Source organism: Vicugna pacos, chromosome 1, assembly GCF_048564905.1.
Source record: "Vicugna pacos chromosome 1, VicPac4, whole genome shotgun sequence".
NCBI lineage: Eukaryota > Metazoa > Chordata > Mammalia > Artiodactyla > Camelidae > Vicugna > Vicugna pacos.
Window position 1 is genome coordinate 101,477,159 of NC_132987.1, and position 19,242 is coordinate 101,496,400.

General features: G+C 36.5%; 1 long non-coding RNA gene across 1 annotated transcript in view; it reads right to left on the bottom strand.

Moving 5' to 3' along the window:
* The window catches only part of LOC116278381 (uncharacterized), a 194,904-nt gene that overhangs the window by 14,672 nt on the left and 160,990 nt on the right, over positions 1 to 19,242 (bottom strand). The gene's annotated exons all lie outside the window — the stretch shown is intronic.

Here is a 19,242-nt window from a genome sequence, read left to right on the forward strand (position 1 = left end):
TCTATTGAGATTGTCATCCTGCAAAGGTCCCTATTGTTTACCGTGATAGAACCAAGGGCCTCTTCTAGGACTTCAAGATAATCACACTGCCCTTTACTTATCTGCTTAATTTCCTTTCCATTCAGTCAGGTGGTTTTCCTCTGTTCCCTAAACATATCTCACTTTTTCCAGTTTTCACGAATTGCTTGACTCCATCTAGAAACGTTTCTTTTCTTTCTTCTATTTAAATACTCATGTCAAGCCTTTATCCCTTCAGTCTACTCATTGAGTTGTCTTTGATCCATTACACTTACAACCAGCACCATGAAATTTAAAGATTGCTTTTTATTATTAAAGTTTTATCCTTGAATGGATTATAGATACTTGGGTAGCTGAGGTTATGTTTTATATTTTGCTTTCTCTCTCACAATACTAGTATGGTGCTAGGATCAATAAATATTTGGAAAGCACAAAAGCTATTTTAGTGCCTCAAGGAATTGTATTATTTATGAGAGATAGCAAACATGGTTTTCTTCAAATTCTTTTCTGAGATACAGTCAAAGAATGGTAAAGATGGAGATTAAAAAAAAAAATCAGTGCTAGTGTGAGTGATTCTCCTTTCCAGTTAGCCTACCAAAATAAGGACCTTGTTGTGATGGATGTGAGGAAGTATGATGAAACAAAAAACTTCAGGTTTTCAGCCAGACCCTACCAGTAAGTTCAGGCAAGCAAGCATTTGGCTGGTACTTCCTTTTCACAGCAAACATTCTCATTTCATAAAGTGGTTGGAAAGAATGTGATTATAACATGATGGGATTAGGTAAGAATCTCCCCCTTCTACTCTTAGAAATTGCCCCAAAGCAACAGAAATAGAAAGAGAGCATGCAAAATCAACAAAACATATTGGACAAAACCAGGGGATATCTGAAATGCTAAATCACAAAATGGCTACCTAAATCGATGAAGAAAAACAGTAGTGTGGGAAGATGCTAAAAGGAAGAAAAAATAAAACCCTTAGCATATGTTGTCTAAAAAGTGGTATATCTGGGGTATAAATCCAATACTTGAAAGAGTCTCTGTGCTTGAGTTAATTTCAAGGAAAAGCTAAGAAGATGAGACTCAACAATAAAATATTCAAGCCATATATGCAGGAAGCAGTGTGTTACTGAGGCTGGTAGGGATCAGAGAGGTTTAATCCTGAGTAACCCCACAGATGTCAATCTCAGTTGACTGGGTGATGGCGGGGTGGAAGGGTCATAATAGTCAAGGGACTTCATTTGCATAAGCAACCTGGAGTAGTAGGAAAATATTTGCTTGCCTTGTAATATGGTCCTGGCCCTTGCCTATATGAAATTTTTACAACTATGTGTTCCAGGAGAAAATCCTCTAACATTAGCTGGAATAAAATGAATAAAGAGGAGCCAAAACAAAAATAATGCAAGGGGGGGAAAAGATGACTATTAGAAAGTACAAAGGATTACAGAAAAAGTGATGCCTAGATGATTCAAACAAAGAGGATTCAAATATGCACAATTTGTATCACATTAGGAAAATAAATGAAATAATGTAACAGAAAAAAAATTAAATGAAGTTGAAAGAATTACAAATGAATCAAAGAAGAAGAGATCTATATATTCCTCCAGGAAAACTAAACAGAATTCATGAGGAAAATTGCTTGTAGATAGGAAAAAATGAAAGACTTCTGTGAGAAGAAATAATCACTGACCTTGCATTTCTCTAACATGTACAACTAGAAAGTTGTGAAACAATGCCACATATAACTTTGGAAAGAAATGTACACAAAGCTAATTTATGTGCACGTACAAAAAATGAAAACCCTTTTGAGTATATAGAACTCAGGGGACATTGTTCTCTGGAAGCTACTTTGTAGAAACTTTGAGAACCAGCTTCAGACAACCAAGATATGAATTGAGAAACAATAGTAAACGGATCATGAAAGTATTATACATCAGTAAATCAAGTAATTACACTTAAAGAAAAGAATATCAATACTGTAAACCTGACACGGCCAAAATGATATAAAACAATAGTATTTGGTAACAAAAAGGAATGAGAAAGCCATAGGTAGTGTAGTTACATTTTTTTTCATTTTAAGGCTAAGAATCCAAAGAGATCATTTATTATCTTTAATTAAATACCAAAAGTATAAAGTCAAAAGTAAATAACAAAATCAACTAATGTTCTGTGGTGGAAAAAAGGAAAGAGAAGAGGAAGAGAGAATAATGTATAAACATCATTGCTTCTGGTAGGGAGTCAATAAACACCACATAAAATACAGAAGAATTAGTCTGTTATTTAGAAACTAATTATTCAGACTTAAAAAGGAAGGGAATGCTGACACATGCCACAACATGGATGAACTTTGAAAACAATAGCTAAGTGAAATAACCCAGTCACAAAAGAATAAATACTGCACGATTTCACTCATAAGAGGTACTTAGAGAAGTCAGATTTGTAGAGATGGAAAGCAGGATGGTGTTTCCTAGGGACTACAGGGAGGAAAATGAGGAGCTATTGTTTAATGGGTGTAGAGATTCAGTTTAGGAAGATGAAAAAAGTACTGGAGACGGATGATGGTGATGGTTGTGCAACAATGTAAATGTACTTAATGCCACTGACTGTACACTTAATGGTTAAAATGGTCAGTTTTATGTCTTCTATATTTTACCACAATAAAAAAAGTCATTTTACAAAGATAAATAATAAACTGGAGTATTTATTATGAAGCTAATGAAGCAAAGGCTTCAAGACCCCTCTTGTGCAGACACTTTCTACATTTTGTTGTGATTCATGTAATGAGATTGTTTGAAAAACTATACAAGTAGCCTAGTTATATATATATTGTATATATACGTGAACAGAACTAATATGAAACATATCTTAATTTTAAAAACTATCAGTGGACCAAACTCACTTTTGTATCATTATAAATATGAATCTTTATAGTGAGTACCAGCGAATCTCCTAAAACAAACTGACCCAGAGAGACTGAAAATGAAAGGATATGCCACTGTGTAATGAATGAGGGTGAAATCCCACAGTGGCATCTAACAGATAGCTTTCTCTATACAAAAGACTGTAGCATCAGCAGTCAAGCAGGAAAAAAAAAAAAAAAGAACGAAAATACCTGAAGAATGTGGTATAAATGTGTTGGCCGCTGGTAACTTTTATTCACCTAAGTGCTCAAGTAGTTGTGAAATAAGTTTCTATATGTTTTAAAATTAAGGAGATGTACTAATTGCAATTATGTTAACTTTGTTCCCTGAATATAAAGAGCAAACCTAAGTTTTCTAGTGCCCACTGTACATTCACATGTGTGCAGGCATGCACACACAAATGCGCATGCACACACACACTCACACACACAAACACACCCCTAGGAGCTGAAATCAGAGTGGTGAGTATGTGGGGAGCTATGATTGTCCTGAGCCCAAATGCTGTTATCAGGAACCTTGAGTTTGGGGGAAATTAATGACCACCTCTTGGGTCTTCAGAAGATGAGCAATTAAATCTGAGAGCCCTGCACGAGGCTGGGGACACCTAAAAAACAATGAGCTCAGTGAGAGCCTGGGTCAAAACAGCAGCGACAGCAACACATGGAACCAGAATGAGAGCTGTCTGTTTCTCCTATGGCTCTGAGAGGGCTCAAAACAGTGTTTCCGGAACCTGGTTAGCATGGGTCTGCCCCATTAATGTACATGACCTGAATTGGTCAGGGGATCCTCAACATGAGAAGTTAACTCAAAGTTCCAGGTTGTTAGCACCCAGGTACTCACAGAGGCAGCCTCAGTTCTTCTCAGGAGATCCTTAATCTAGTAGAACAGGACATTTCAAAGATGAAAGCCAGCGACCGGATTTAATTATTAACAAATGCCAAATACACAAAGACACAAGTTATGATCATAGAAGTCACAGGAAAATCATTTTGTTTATCAGATGCTAAAATAACTGAGCAAGAAAATATAAGGTAAACATGTATAAAATAGTTAAGGCAATATCATTGATTGGGGGAAAATTCAAATATCAAAAGACATTAATTGCTAAAGTGTCTAATTAGTTATGAAGAACCAGCAACAGCTCGCCACAGACATAATCATTACATTAATAGTAAGCACAGAATGCTTCTCGCCATCAGGAAATTTTCAAAGCACAAAATGATGAAGAAATCCAACTAGAGGACTCTATCATCAAACTTTATGTGGCAAACCACAGCCCCCACCATTCCTGATGGACACAATTGCAATTCTATTGCTTTTCTTCTGAGAGGCACTGGTTATCACCTACCCAGGAAAAATGCCTTTTGAAACTACAATCTAAATACTAGCCTTTGGTTTCTCTTGCCAAATTCAACTAAAAATCGTGTAAAAGGTCATATTGACATTACTTATGAGACTCATAATGACAGACATTTACACCCTTGGCTAAAGTCACAGCTCCTATGGCCTGGAGACACATTTTCAAGTTTAAAAAGACTGGCTTACGAGTGTGTTATCTGTCCAACAGTTACATCTGTTAGCAATGTACTGTATAAACTTTATAGCTGGTGAAAAACTTTAATAAGCTTTTGTAAACTGAGATTACATGGAAAAGGAAAATAACATTTTAGTGTTGCCTTCTGGGCCTCGTTCCTTTTCATTTCTCTGAGTCAGCAGCGTGTCCAGGCTCATGTCTTGGAGTGGTTAGCCAAACTCAGCCAACCTTTCCCCAATGTGAAATTCCTATCTAACAAAGGATCTAGGGCCTTTTAAATGTGTTGGCCCATGTTTACAGACCTACAAGTGACAAAACAAATTGCTCAAATGGAAAAACCTTTCATTTAAAAATACAATCAGTGCAGACCACAGCTCCCTCATACAATCTTTGCGAAAGTCCTCCCTTCTCCAGGAACGCCCAGAGCTGGATATTGAACAATACTCCCCAGCGTGGCACTCTTTAACTGCATCTTGAAACCCCACATGTTTCGACTGGCTTTTCTTGAAGTGCCTAACTTATCTGTTACAAGTCTGCACTGCACAGCTTTTTCTCTTCCTCAGTTTTGGAAGTCTAGCGGCCAGGTATTCTGTCTTCTTGTCTCTGGCAGCTACCGCTGCAGCATTTGACCTCGTATGAGATTTATAATCTTGACAGTATGACCAAAGTTACTTGTGCCATGCAAGCTGCGGCGTCCTGAGAACGCCATGTCCAGTGACAGGGGACATCCCAGCTGGATGGCTCCGGTAATGAAAGCCTTGCTCTTTTCATGCTGCCGGTCCTTCCCCGTTTCTGCCTCTTTACTTGGCATCCCCATTGACTGTGCACTCTGATAGCCTTCCACTCAGTTCCTTTCTGCTCAGACTAGAGTTTGTTTCGGTCACTTGCAGTGAAGAAGCCTGACTGATAGACTATCTCATCTAAAAAGTAAAGTGTCAGTCTTGAGGATGCATATGTTTTTATTCAGTCATTCACTCCATGAAATGCAGGTGAATTTTCTATATGTTGCTACCATTTCACTCTATCCTGATCTCTCCCTGCTTTCTCATTTTTAAATTTGTATATCATTAAAGAAAGCACAAGATTAAATTTTTCTAACATATGCCTAACTCCACTTTTTCACTGTTCTGAAGCGCATACGGTACAAAGGACCTGGGGCAGAAGCCAGAGGCTGGCAATTATTAGCTTTCATCCATTATCAAGTGTCTGTGAATGTGTTTCTTGGGGGTGAACTAACAAATATTTGAATTGTTTGACTCTGAAAATCAGCTGCTTAAGAAATTTTGAGTTCTGGTAGAACTAACACCGAAAGAGAATATGAACTATAGAAACAATGAAAAAATTAAAAGTGACGGGGAAAGTTGTCTACAATAAGGGAAAGTAAATAAACTTTAATGTTATTCAAGTAAGATTTAACTTTTCTTTAGTGTCTTCTCTGCGTGAGGCACTGTTTCAAGTGATTCAGATCAGGGCTTCTTACCCTCAATGCTGTTGCCACACTGGGCGGGAGACTTCTTTGTTGTAAGCATCTGTCCTGGGAATGTGGGATGTGTAGCAGCATCCTTGGCCTTCATCTGCCCAGTTATACACAGCCCCCGCTTATTGATGACAAAAAAACAAAAATGCTAGACACGGTCAATGTCACCTGGGTAGGGGGCAGGGGAATCACCACTGGTTGTGAACCATTGCTTTAGTTGAATTACTCATTTAATCTTCAGAACAAATCCATGAAATAGGAATTATCATTACCTCTTTTTCACAGAAGAGGAAAAAGAGACACCAATGTTTGTTATTTGTTCAAAGTCAACCAACCAAACAGCTACTAAGAGGGAGAGCTTCGATTCAAACCTAGGTAGTCCGACCCCAGAGTTTTTGTTCATATGACTTTGTCAGTTGTACTCAAAATGGTTGGGCACAAGGGTTAGTTGAATTCAAGGGTTTATTGAATTCATCTAAACATACAATTCAGAACAAAATGATACACTCTCCTAATGTCTTCTGATGTTTTATTCGCAGAAATCCCTTAGGTATTCAGTGCCAGAGAAAGATTCACAGAAGCCTGTACTTAAGTCATCATTCCTGGATTTTAGATAGATTTAAAAAAAGCCTTGGCGGGAAAAAGATACAGAGATATGACTTTTGAAAGTCAGCATTAGTATCTTTGAAAATGAAATTAGTAGCACATAGACAATTTCAACACTCCTCCCCTCCTTTAAACATATTGTAGACCTGAGCTATGAGCAGACTCAGTCCCACCCCGCCACAGACCCACCTCACATACAAGACCACGCTTGCCTTGTGGAACCAAAAGAGCAGCCTAGGTTTCGGCTTAAACCTCTAAACTGGAGCAGACACAGAGCTTCTGTGAGAACTTTGAATATGTGGTGTTTCATTTTTTTTCTAAATGTCAAAGGCTCCCCTCCACCCCACCAAAGTATAGAGTGCAGGTAAAGAAAGGGAGTGAAATATTGAGGGAAAAAGAACGTGGGAAGGAAAAGAGCAAGAGATAAAAGAAACAGGAAGTGAATTTGAAAACTTGAAAGCAATTTTTCCCCTTTTAGAACATTTTTAAATGTATAATTTTAATTTACATAGAAAAATTTATTATTTAAAAAAATTAAATTTTAAACATCTTCTGTAACTTGAATTGGCAAAGGAATTAGATATATTCTGCCAAGAACTCTAGTTCTAGTAAACAAACAAACAAATCTGTAAAATGTCCCTTTTTTCCCTAGGCTCACAAAAATTTTAATATGTGGTACCTATTAGTTGAAACGTAATTTTCAAATCTACTGTGTAAGTCCTTGTTGCTTTCTAACTTGGCTAGAACATAAGGATGAGGTGGGATGGAGATTGAACAGTTCTTGCAAATTTAGGAGAATGGTTCATCGGAGGTGGAAATTCCAAACAGCATGCTAAAGCTAACGGAACTTAGTGCCTATGGATTCAACACAGGCCATGACTGAGTCTTTATTTGCCCTTTGAAGGACTTAGGCAAAGCTTTATTCCCTGAGCATAGTACACACAAGATGACATTTTTCAGCAGTCTGACTTTTCAATTACGGATCTTTTGGAAAGCTAATGATGTCTGCATTGTTAACACTGCCAACGTTGTGTCAGTACATTGAGGAACCTGCGATATTAAATATGCTGATGTAAAAATATACGTTATTTCTGTTCAGCCGTGTGCAAACAATCTGGCTGAAGTGCTGGAATTATTGGGAAACCCTCTCCAGAGATAAAAGTAGAATGGAATTCTGTTGAAAGAAGTTAAAAGGCTCTCTTCTTCTAAGTGGTTTGTTGAAGTGTTGCCTCCAAAATTTTTGAAGTTAATTGCATGGAGTCTTTTGCTCAATATTTCAGTTAATTACAATATTCTTATTTTGGGGGGGTGGCGAGGGTATCACTAGATATCACTTAGGCGTCATTTAGAATTTTAAAAATCTGTACAAATAGAGTTTTGAAATAAAATGATTGATGATGTTTAAAGTTTAAGGAGAGTAGCAATCACAGCTCTTCAGGCGGTAAGATACAAGGGTCTGAGACTGAATGTTTTCCATCACATGATTACTGTAACAAAGCTGGGATCATATTGTTAATGTTTATCATTCACAGTAAACTCTCATTGATTGGTTATGAGCATTGGCATTGTTCAGTGTGATGAGTTCCAGATGTTTAAATACAGTGACAGCTCATTGATAAAATGAGTTACAGTGACCAAAGTAACAAACTAAAAGCATGTTCTTCCCAGAAGCAAAAGGAATAATAAATGTGATACATAGTCACATATTTAAGATAGCATCCTTCTAGATTACTTTTTAAAGATATTTCTATTACTTAGTTCCAAATCTCTTACCTAATACATCTCTTTTAGACAATAAGTTCCCAATGATATTATTTCCCATGTATAAGAAGTCTGTCTGATATTTTCAGAGAATAAAACTTATTTGTCACGAAGTTAAAGCATATGCTATACCTTTAAAAAATTTTATTTGCTGGTAATAACCAAAGAATTGGTGCAGAATAGAAATTATCTAATCATAACAAAAAACAGTGGGGAAGAAAGGTTGTATTATAAAGGAAACTCAAGAAACAGCACGTTTTAAAAATCTGCTGTCTTATAATAGTACGGTATATTGATTTAGAGGTAGTCAAGAAAATTATGTGTCAGTAAATAGATAAATATTATTCCATAGACCATCACTAAAATATACATATCAGAATATATTCTTAGAGGCTATTATTTAATAAAATTTTTTAAAGTTTCAGTAAACAGCTTCACTTATATTACAAAGCAGAATTACCTAATATTGCTTTTCAATCTATATAAATTATTATAGTATTTCATATATAACTTCCATATAATGATAAATATTAATAAATATTTAATAATAATAAAATAAATATAACAGAGGTTAGGAAAAGTCATCTTTCTCTACAAAAAAATTCTGGGGTTTTGTGTTTATTGATTCTGTTTTCTTATATTTCTAGTGGAAATGAGTTTGGTGATGGTGGGGAGGTGAAGATTAGGTTCCAAAATTAAAGCCAAATCTGTCATTACACAGGAAAATTTTAACTGAGTATTCCCTTTCAAAGTAAATTTGTAACTACAGAAGGTCTTTTTGGAAAAACTTTTCATATAAGGGGGAAACAAAGGTTACCTTTTTTAACTAAAAATTGGTAATGGTGATATGTAATCCAGGTTCTTGGACAAGACGTCATCAAAATTTTGATACAGTTAGAAGCATTTCTTCAGGGAGGGGAGTTTTAGAGGGGAGAATGGCAGATGTACATAAGATGATTATTAAACACTTTGATAATCCTCAGTATTAAAGGTGATTCAATTATAGAAATAGCCCCACATACATTGAGTCATTGAGCCACCTAAATGAATACATTTTTGTCTTGTTCTGTTTTTAATGGGTGATGTGGCTAAGTTTTGCATGAGCAACTGCTGCTTGAAGATAATTCTAAATTCTTCCATTTAGAAATTATGGTATAAATTGATTTTCTTCTTTGAATGATGTATCTCCTTTGCATTAGTTTTCTGTTGCTGTATAGAAAATTGCACAAACTTAGTGGCATAAAACAATAACCATTTATTAGCTTGTGATTCTATAGGTCAGAAGTATGGTCAGCTCATGACTGGGTTTTCTGCTGAGACTCTCACAAGGCTAAAATCAGAGTGTCATTTTGACTGCACTCTTGGATAGAGGTTGGAATCCTCTTCTAAACACACATGGTTTGGGCAGGACTCAGTTCCTTGCAATTGTGGGACTGAGGTCTCTGTTTCACCCAGAGGCCACTCTCAGCATCTAGAAGCCACCCACATTCCTTGCCAGGCGGCTCCTTCCATCTTCGAAACCAAAAACAGAGTATTCTCTCTCATTAAATTGCTTTCACACTTTGAATCGCTTTTGCAAGACCTTGATTCTTTTAAGGGCTCTTTAGGTCCAATCCATTCAAGATAAACTTCCCATATTAAGATCAAATTATTTGGAAACTTTAATTATATCTGCAAAATCCCTTTGTCATATAATACAACATTGTCACAAATGTCTCATCATATTCACAGCTTCCATCCACAAACAAAGCAGGGTAGGGGTCACTGGAGTCACTTTGGAATTCTGCTTACCACATCCCTCCTAACTGACCTCTCCACTTCCTTCAAGCTCTATTCTGCTGCCAGATAGTTCACTTTTTTCCTAAATCCAAATATGATCAAGTTGATCAACACCATTACCAACATCTTCCATCCCATAAATGCTTAAAATATTTTGTTGGCTTTCATTTGTTTATTCTGATGATAACACACTTACCTATTGTTATCTTCAATTTTTTCTGCCTATCAAATCTTCATACTCAGTTAGTTTCATTTATGTGATTTCAGTATCTTTTTTAAACCTCTCTCACCTCCAGGCTGCCTCCTGCTTAGAATGTTATTTCACCAAACCTATTAGCTGCCCCTCCACTGTACAAATGTATTGTTATTTTAGGTTAAGATTCCAACTTGGGCATGAAAGCCTTTCCTTCCAAGAACCTTTCCTCTTACCTGTCCCCATCCCTGTTACCTCTAGTCTGGGACAGATGCCTCTCCTCTGTGATCCCTTATGACTTCGGTAAATCTCCTAGCATCTTCCTGCCTTCTCGCTCATCTACTGGATTGTAACCATCTTGTGGAAGAATCTTTCTGATTCAAGTGAATGAGACACTTTCTCCCGTGTCTCATTTTTTGTATTCCTGGTATCAGACATAGTGCCTTTAACCAAAATTTGTCAAATTCATAAAATTTCGACGTATTCCAGTTCTTTAAGTCATGTCTATAAGACACAAATAAGTGGACTATTCTGCATTCTGGTTATTTCAGTTACCTTGTGGATTAGCCAAGATCAACAATATGTTGAACTTTATAATCAAGTGGAAACTTGGCGCCCACTGAGCTACTTCAATAGTTGGCTACATTAATGTTTACTGTGTTTTTATAACTGGAAACGGAGTATTAATTGTTCCTTTATTTTGCTCAGTTAATAGAATAAATAATGCTGGAACATGGATCACAAAGTAGATCAACCAAAAGAACCCAATAAATGCATAATTAATGAGGTAAAAGATAAACTTTTAATAGAGTTAAAAGCTCCAGTATTTTTGCTTTAAAATACTGGAATTATCTTGGCTGCACTTTATCTCTTAGGTTGTATTTTTTTATTTTAATCCATTACTTTAAGAAAGTTTCCAGGATTAGATAATTTCTTTAAAAATCAATTCTCCTACGTTTGCCAGGCACACAAAAGCATTTGCACGGCTTTTTTAATCAATACTGATTAAATGGTCACTCTGCTGCCAATGACCTTTTGCCTATTCTTTTTAACCTTTTTTTTTCTCTTTAGTGAGTGGCAAATAAACTCTTAATTTCTTCAAGCATTATACACTGGTGATATTATTTATAGGCATTTTATCAAGCATATTTAGACACTGAGGAGTTAGCATTAGTTTTGCTGACAAAATATCTCTTCTGCAGTGAGATGGTAGAATTATAGAAACAATTCTTAAGAAAAATAATCTGTTTAGAGAAATGAAGTTCCTATCATCAAATACAACACACACACACAACACATCACCCAAATCGAAAATGTATATTTTTTAGTAGAATTTTCCTATTGAAACTGAAGAGAACATTCCCCCATTCCACAGACTCATTTCGAGCATATGAATTGGATGGATATGTTTTTGGAGGACAAAAATACCTTGGGCATTATCATCTATAAACTAAGTAATAAGTAACGCATCCCGTGTTTACACAACACTTCAGCAAGCTATAGTAACACAATCATATAAACCCACTGCACAAGTGTGGAAAAACAGTTTACACCTGGCTTCTCTCTGAATGTGTTATCAAGTCTCTCATTAAATAAGAAAATCAACACTGTACCTTTCATTCAGAAGCATGCTGTAGGCTTTAAATAGATATTCCTCTCTCCACTCCACTTTTAAGCAATTGACAGTTTACATTAATTGTCAAGAGCTTGTGTTCTTAGGAAAATTTTAAGTAGGATAAACATTTATAGGTGACTTTCACACATCTGAAAATATTTATCTGAGAATTGATCATATTCTTTTTAAAAGCGGTGAATCTGGCAAAAATTCCTTTTCTCTTCTGGATCTCATTTTTACTTATGAGTAACGAAGTTCTCTCAAAGATGATCTGAATTGTCATACTTGCATTAAGAATAACTTCTTTGGATTCTATTTTTTTACAATTTTCTTTCTTCAAATAGCAATAACTTTGCCCTTGAATCTAACACCTTTACTATGAGGGTAAACTTTTTCTTCTGGGAGATCTTCACATGTAATAATCAGGGTTTTTTTGCCTTGATTTATTAAACTACACTCAAGTAAAATCTATTTTAAAACTCAGAATTTCCATATAATATACTTTAAAAATTCAATGTGAGAAACTTTATAAATATGAAATGCATAGTGATCTTCTGATCCAACACAAAGTGAAACGCTAATGTTAATTCTTAGGCTTGGCTATTTACTAGAAACACCTGGACAGAGGGGTGGTGGGGGTGTGGGGAGATACTTCTTATGTTCTGGCTACACCTCAGGATAACTGTATCCAATTCAAGTGTGGAAACTTGGCACCAATCTTTCTAAGGATTTCTAGAAGTTTCCAATGTGCAGGCAAGTTTGGCAACCACTACTCAAACTGGTGGTTCTCACTTTGTTGCACATTAGGATTAACTATAGAGCTTTGAAAACTTCTTTTAGAAAATTCAAAGCCATACTCCATAGCCAGCAAATCAGGTAGTGGGACCTGAGGATCAGCATTTTTTAAATGTTCTAGGTAATTCCAATATGTAGGCAAGTTTGAGAACTAGTGCTTCTAATTGAAAATCAATTAAAGTCTGAGAACAAGTAATATGTTGAAAATCAGTTTAGCTATATTGGTACCCTGTGGTAGTGTGCTGTTTTGGTTTTATGAGATAGGGAGGCCTTGGTAAAGACAGCAGGAAGGGAAAGAATGACCACTGCAATTGTAACACACGCTCTTTTGTAAATTCTGTATGTTTAAGAGCAACTTAACCACAACTTATATTGAAGGTGGAACACGTGTGACAGAATTCTGCATGAAAGCAGATTAAAAGTGTTTAAGGAAGATCTGAAAGGTTTAGAACAGCAGAGGAACATAGGAACCACTGTGGAATCCACCCTGTATAATTTCTGCAGATGAAATATATCAAAGGGGACAGGCATATGCGTAAGCAACTGTTCTAGATTCTTTATTTCATTTCCTTATATGTTGCGCCCTTTGTTGAAAAACTAAGTGATAGATGGTTTATTTCTTTATATCCTTAGGTTGTATGAGATGTACCATTTTCAAAAACTCTTCTGACATTTTAGTCTGAATTGAGCTTGGATTCTTCCAAGTTCTATTACCATATAGATTAAGTTTCAATCCAAGTTTTAAAACTCTCAGTTATGCTTTTCCAACAAGCATTCCAAAGAAAAGTTATAGTCAGGTCAACTTCTTAAAATATGCTAGAATGAAAAGCCAAAATAATCGTGAACTTCTCCCCCACAACCATTATGTTTGTTCCTGCATATGTCCGAATAATATTCGATGTCGTTCATAGTCAACTGTGGTAATATAGGTAGATATGCCCAATATTTTATTTATGTAGCAAGTAAACTGCCAATTCAATACAATGTAACAGATACATATACATTAAAATAGGAAGCAAATTAAATTTTGAATAGGTTTTCTTATTTCTTGGTGAGAAAGGCTGTGAAAATTATACATTGAAATTTGGAACAAAAGTAAGAGTTTTATTAAATAGTTCCTCCATGTTCTTAAACTCCTATTTCTATACGTGACATCAAAATCATCATCTGGCCTTCAAGGAGTGTTATAGCTATTTAAGTGCAATACCCTCTGCAGGGTGCCTACGCCACACACACGCGCGCGTATACACACACATGTGCGCGCGCGCGCACTCACACAGCACATAAATATTTCCTAACAATCATTTCTCTACTGACTTTTGAAATTATTATGGGAGTAGGCACATTTCTATCCCCTGATTTTAACCATATTTCAGTGATCAAACATTATAGAAACAGGATTAAGACACATTCATGTTTTAATCAAGATCATTTTCCCTGCTGGATCTATCATTTGCATCAGGGTCTAATGAACTCAGATTGAAAACCATTCATGGGGGGTGGCTGGGGAATAGCTCAGTGGTAGAGAGTATGCCTAGCATGCATGAGGTCCTGGGTTCAATCACGAGTATCTCCCTTAAAAAAAAAGGAAAAAAAAATCATTTGAAAAGCTAGAATAAGGTGTGGCAAAACATTTAGCCAAGATTCTACTTGATCAGCCCAAAACAACTAGTGTTCCTGACTCTATAGTATTTACTCACACACTCCTAGGTTTAGGTTGGATTAGCGTTTTGGAGATAAGTGTCCTAGATGACTTCCTAAATTCCTGTGGAGCACGTGACTCAGTGAATTGGGAGGAGTTCTCTATGTCAGAAAACCTGTCCTTTCGTGTAAATGCAAACTCTTGCAATGACCTTTAAACCTTCTGTTTGGTCCGCTGTGTGGAGGCCTAGCTGAAACCTTGTCTCAGCTGTGAGGCAGAGTGAATATAAATAATTGAAATACCATGCTGGTGGAACAGTGTGTTGATCTTTAAACTACTGGATGATCCAACCTTAAATTTAACATCTCTGCTACCTGATCTTTGAAAATAGAGTAACTGTCAGGGTTGAAACTATATTGCCCCTGAACATATACTTTAGGAATTCACCTGACTCAATCCAGTCATTTTGGAAATGTTTTTATCAGTAGATAGAACAGAAGTTTTGAGATTACCCAGACATAAATACGAGCTTCATCCCTTACCAGCTCTCTGACAATGGGTAAATCATGTAATTTTAAAGCTTTAGTTTCTTCATTATAAAATAAAGATAATAAAACTACCCAGGGGTTTGTAAGATGCAATTAAACAGGACAAAGCTTATAATTATCTGACATAGCAAACTGAACATAAGGCACCCAAATAAATCAGCTTTCCTCCTTTGTGAGTGTAAGGAAAGAGAAGTTTGGATTCTGAGAGTAGTTCATTCGAAGAGTGATGAAATAAACAATATGAGGGTGGTAAAATAAAAACTACATAGAACTAAAATCTTTTTCCACTTTTCTATGTAATTGCATTCCCTCCCCTTCTTTGATCCACTTTCTACTTGTTTTTCTCCCTCCCCTGGAGGATTTGTACTCTCCTCTTCAGCCTCACCACCCTGCATGCACAGGTACTTAGCCCGGCTATCAAGCTGAATGATATTTTAAAGCAAAAATATGAAGTTTAGATCAAAATACAGACATAATTGTTTTTATTTTTTTTGAAAAAAAATTTTCTAAAATATCTATAAGAATATCTCTGAAAAAAATACACCTTTACACCCAGTAGCAATGATCAAAAATGTGATAAATCAAGAAAACTAGCAACCAGCCTCACATTCCTGACTTACCTAAAAACACATATATTCTTGCTTCTGCTGTGCTTACTTATTAAACACAGCACCTAATCTTTCAAAGCAGAAAACATGTGGGGCGGTGGTCCTAGAAGGAGTGGAAAGGTTAAGTGATTATCAGTATAATTAGTATTAGGAAACACTGTTAGGGACATTTCAGTATAGCTGTTTATTTGATAAAGAAAAACTAATATTCATTTTTCTCTTAGAAAAATTTGACTCAAGAACATTGCTAGATTTATCTTGCTTTTATTATAGACATTGGCATGAACAATTCAACTCCCTGGAAATGTTTGCTCAGAATAACACGAAAATGGCTGCTTTAAAAGAAAGTTTGTTGAAATAGAAGATGTGGGCATCTTGTTTCCCCATCTCATGTTTATAACGTTACCTGGATGAAGACTTCTGGCCACTCTTCACCCCAGTTCTTTGGGGACTTCAGTTAGGACTAGGTATGTAACTCTGTTCAGCTCTATTACCTGTATAAATCGTTTTGGGGACAACATGTTCTATGTACCAGTCATGACTATAATGCTTTGTAGTCTCAACTCTTAGATAGCTGTTCTTGTCATTTGCTTTCATTTTATTTTGAAAAGTACTGAAAATCAGCCTTTAAATGGTCATGTTAAAATGTTTCATTTTAATCATGAGAAAAACGTCAGACAAATCCCAGCTGAGGGACAGTCTATGAAATACCTGACCAGTACTTCTCAAAATGATGAGGTTGTAAAAAACAAGAAAATTCTGGAAAAACTGTCACAGTCAAGGAAACATGGCTACTTAATATAATGTGGTATCCCAGGATGGGATCTTAGAACAGAAAAAGATCAGGTTAAAAATGAAATAAAGTAAAGATTTTAGTTGATAATAATGTATCAATGTTATTTAATTGATTGTAACAAATACGCCCTACTAATATGTTAGTGATGGGGAAACTACATGTAGGGTATATGGAGATTTTATGTACAATCTTTCCAGTTTCTATGTAAATCTAAAACTGTTTTAAAATTAAAATTTAATTTAATGCTGGCTTTCTACAAATCATGTTGTGTATTTGATATCAATTTGAAGTCTTATAATAGTGTTCAAATTCAAAGCAACAAGTGGCTATCTGTCATTCAGCTTGGAAAATTTCAATACCCTTGAAATTTACCATCTGGTGCAGATAATATATGTAGAAGGAAGAAATATTTAAAAGAAAAACCCAAGGGCAATGTACAATTAATGGATTAAATGAGAAGATAAGACCAAAAAACTCTTAGCACTGAGAGGTAAATGTGCTAAAAAGTGAGCTTTCTCAGTAAGTATTTCAGGGATGCAGAGCAGCACCAACTGACAGAACTTTGTGTGATGATGGAAATAATTACATGTGCTACATAATATGCAGCCACAAATCGTATGTGGCTGTTGAGCACTTGAAGTATGGCTAGTATGACTGAAGAACGAAATGTTTTATTTTACTCCATTTAAACTCGTCTGTGCAGGTTAGCCCATGAACTGAACACAAAAGTATGAGTAGAAACTGGGTGGACCCTCCATTTCAGTGCAAGGACACAGCACAGTTCAATGAAAGACGCTACCCATGTGGAACGGTGAGTCGATCTTTGAGCCACTGGATCTGTCAATCCTAAATCCTGACCCACATCTGTACTTTTATTGGAGCCAACTCATTTTCTTTATAACTCAGTTTTAACTGGGATTTCTGTTACATGTAGCCAAAAGTAGCCCAACTCATCCGAGAGGATTAAATACGAAAATATACAAGAAGCACCAGCCATTACCCAGCAGACCCCGGATCCACAGTAAATGACACCCCTTCCCTTACCCTCCTCTTTAAACAGGTCACATGCCTTGTATCCCCTGCATTGGTGCTTCCATGATTTTGCTCCTAGTATGTTCCCTTCTCACTCACATCACCTCTTTGAATCTTTCTCACTCTTTCAGTCCCAGCTCAACTGGAATCTTATTCACAAAACTAATCAGCTCCCAAGGAAACCTTATCCTCTCAGCCTCTAGGTTGCTTGCACCCAGCGTGCCTCGTCTGAGCCAATACCTGTCCTGTATACCCTGCCGCTAAAGTCCTTTCAAGCAGTGGCTAGAGGCCCAACTGGAGTCCTGGATGTTCTGAGCTGGGGTTCAAAGTGAAGTACTTTTTACCTTCTGGTCTTGGACTGGGAAGGAAGGACTCCTAGGGTTTCTGCTGATCGTGTCTCCTGCTGCACAGAAGACTGACAGGATGAGACTTACTTGTAGGTGGGAAAAAAAAAAAAAAGAAGGAAAGAAACAAGAAGTAACAAAAGGCCCAGTTACAGTCTTCAAGGTCTGGGTTCTAAAAATGGCAGATTTTCCCACAAATGCCTTTGTCCTTTCAGCTCTTCTTTTAATTCCCTCAACTGCCCCCACTTTTTCAATACCTCCTCTTTTATCTTAAGTTATTTGACATTAGATTTCTGTCACTTGCATCTGAAAACAGACACAAAAACCTTACACATAAATATTCAAATATATATGTTTGTACACATTTAAATATGCATATAAGTTGGAGTGACACTGAGGTGGCATATTTCTTTATTTTTTCTGTCTAACATTTAATCTATCTCAGCACTCATTTACCAAGATTAATGAAAAGTCAAGCCTTAGTTATTATTCCTGACTCTCCCCAATCCTGTGGGAGCCTATGAGAATACTGGAAATTACCCAGAAAATGAAGAAGGCTGTCTGACTCCTTCCCGTTCTATCTGCTAATCTCAGGGTCAACTGTCCAGATCTGTGTGGCCCACATGAAGGCAGACATGTCTCCTGGGGCAGATACTCTTTAAGGCCACTTTAGGTACCTGAGCCTCTGTGACCTCAAAGGTACTATATGAAATCTGAACTCCAATCTCCACCCTTTCTCGAGTCTTGGGACATCCCTCTCTGAGGTTAAGTCACAAGCTTGTATATAAAAAATGGCATATAAACTGTCATGTTTAACTAGCCTGCACTTCGTGGGGAAAGAATGAGGAAAGCTTCCCAGATAAAATAATGTTTGACCACTAACTTAAAGGAGTCACCTTATACAGTAGTGGACTTAGAGTTTACTGGGCGTCATTTGTAACATCTGTATGACTTTGAGAAAATTACATGATGTTTTTCTTGACTCAGATTCTTTTCATCAAGAATGAACAGATTCACAGGATTATGAGAAAACTCAGGAGACATGTACGTAAAATGCCAATCACAGTACCTGGCACACCGTGGACCTGAAGTCAACATTAACTATTTTTAACTCAGCAGAAATGCTTTCACTGGATGCAGTCATGATCAATAGTCATTCTAAAAAATACTTAAAGTAGAACATCTTATGGATATACGTATGTCTTACATTTTATTGTAGCTTAAGCTTATACCTACATATCCACTCACCAAAGACTTGATGCAAGGCCAAGGCCATGTCTTTCAATGTAGCTATTCTAAGTGGAGTCCCAAGCCATCTTCCTTGTATAAATCGCACCTGTATAAATGAGCCAAGATTCCCCACTCCTTATTTGGAGCCTCCTGGATGCCTCCATCTCGGTGCCAAATAATTTCTCATATTCAACCCCTTCAACACCAACTCTTCATATCTCTCCCTCCAAACCTACCAAGTAAATGGCACAACCATAGCACCATTCACTTGCCGTTCATGAAAAAAAAACACCTAGGTATCATCCTAAACTTTCCTGTTCCCGTCACTCTCACATCTGACACCTCA